At 38.4% G+C, this 1,941-nt stretch overlaps 1 non-coding gene across 1 annotated transcript; it reads left to right on the top strand.

Annotated features, from left to right (window-relative positions):
• Positions 1-947: 947 nt before the first annotated feature.
• Positions 948-1,051, top strand: LOC130953217 (small nucleolar RNA R71). The gene has a single exon (XR_009075390.1). It is a non-coding gene; the product is annotated as a small nucleolar RNA R71 (small nucleolar RNA).
• The last annotated feature ends 890 nt before the right edge of the window (positions 1,052-1,941 follow it).

Raw genomic sequence — 1,941 nt, forward strand, 5'->3', positions numbered from 1 at the left:
AGGAAAAATAGTCTTCAGAGCTCATGAATGGAAGAAGAAGATTTAATAGAATCTCTATGGTTTCTATATGAGCCTCAGATTCCTTTGGATCCTTAATAGGAAACTCCTTCTTGCTTGAGGGACGTCCCAGGAGGTCTTCCTCACTAGGATTTTCGTCCTCCTCCTCCCTTGTGCATTCGGCCATATTGATTATATCAATGGCCTTGCACTCTCCTTTTGGATTCTCTTCTGTATTGCTTGGAAGAATACTGGGAGGAGTTTCAATGACTTTCTTACTCAGCTGGCCCACTTGTGCCTCCAGATTTCTAATGGAGGATCTTGTTTCACTCATGAAACTGAAAGTGGCCTTTGACAGATCAGAGACTAGATTGGCTAAATTAGAAGTATTTTGTTCAGGATTCTCTGTCTGTTGCTGAGAAGATGATGGGAAAGGCTTGCTATTGCTCAGCCTATTGCGTCCACCATTATTAAAGCCTTGTTGAGGCTTTTGTTGATCCTTCCATGAGAAATTTGGATGATTTCTCCATGATGAGTTATAGGTGTTTCCATAAGGTTCACCTATGTAATTAACCTCTGCCATGGCAGGGTTCTCAGGATCATAAGCTTCTTCAGAAGCTGCCTCCTTAGTACTGTTGGATGCATGTTGCCATCCATTCAGACTTTGAGAGATCATGTTGACTTGCTGAGTCAACACTTTGTTCTGAGCCAATATGGCATTCAGAGCATCAATTTCAAGAACTCCTTTCTTCTGAGGTATCCCATTATTCACGGAATTCCTCTCAGAAGTGTACATGAATTGGTTGTTTGCAACCATATCAATGAGTTCTTGAGCCTCTTCAGGCGTTTTCTTTAGGTGAATAGATCCACCTGCAGAATGGTCCAATGACGTTTTCGAAAATTCAGACAGACCATAATAGAATATATCTAATATGGTCCATTCTGAAAACATGTCAGATGGACATCTTTTGGTCAGCTGCTTGTATCTTTCCCAAGCTTCATAGAGGGATTCACCATCTTTTTGTTTAAAGGTTTGAACATCCACTCTCAGCTTGCTCAGCTTTTGAGGAGGAAAGAATTTATCCAAGAAGGCTGTGACCAGCTTATCCCAGGAGTCCAGGCTATCCTTGGGTTGTGAATCCAACCATATTCTAGCTCTGTCTCTTACAGCAAAAGGGAAATGCATGAGTCTGTAGACTTCAGGATCAACTCCATTCGTCTTTACAGTCTCACAGATCTGCAAGAACTCAGTTAAAAACTAATAAGGATCTTCAGATGGAAGTCCATAAAACTTGCAGTTTTGTTGCATTAATGCAACTAGCTGAGGTTTCAGCTCAAAGTTGTTAGCTCCAATGGCAGGAATGGAGATGCTTCTTCCATCAAATTTGGACGTTGGCTTTGTGAAGTCATCAAGCATTCTCCTTGCATTATTATTATTTTCGGCTGCCATCTCCTTCTCTTGTTCGAAAATTTATGAAAGGTTGTTTCTGGATTGTTGTAATTTAGTTTCTCTTAGTTTCCTTTTCAGAGTCCTTTCAGGTTCAGGATCAATTTCAACAAGAGTGCCTTTTTCCCTGTTCCTGCTCATATGAAAGAGAAGAAAACAAGAAAAGAAAGAGGAATCCTCTATGTCACAGTATAGAGATTCCTTTGTGTTAGTAGAAGAAGGAGAAGAGTGAAGAAGAATGGGTTCGGATTTTTAGATGAAGAGAGGTGAAGAGAAGTGTTAGTAATTAAATAATTAAATAGAACAAGAAAAGAGAGGGGAAATTTCAAAAATAATTTTGAAAAAGGGATTAGTATTTTCGAAAATTAAAGATAAGATATAATTAAAATTAAAATTTAGAACAAAAAGAATTTTTGAAAAAGAGGTGAGATATTTTCGAAAATTAGAGAGGGAAAAGTAGTTAGGTGGTTTTGAAAAAGATAAGGAAAAAAAAAGTT

The sequence above is a fragment of the Arachis stenosperma genome, chromosome 9, assembly GCF_014773155.1.
Source record: "Arachis stenosperma cultivar V10309 chromosome 9, arast.V10309.gnm1.PFL2, whole genome shotgun sequence".
In the NCBI taxonomy this organism is placed as follows: domain Eukaryota; kingdom Viridiplantae; phylum Streptophyta; class Magnoliopsida; order Fabales; family Fabaceae; genus Arachis; species Arachis stenosperma.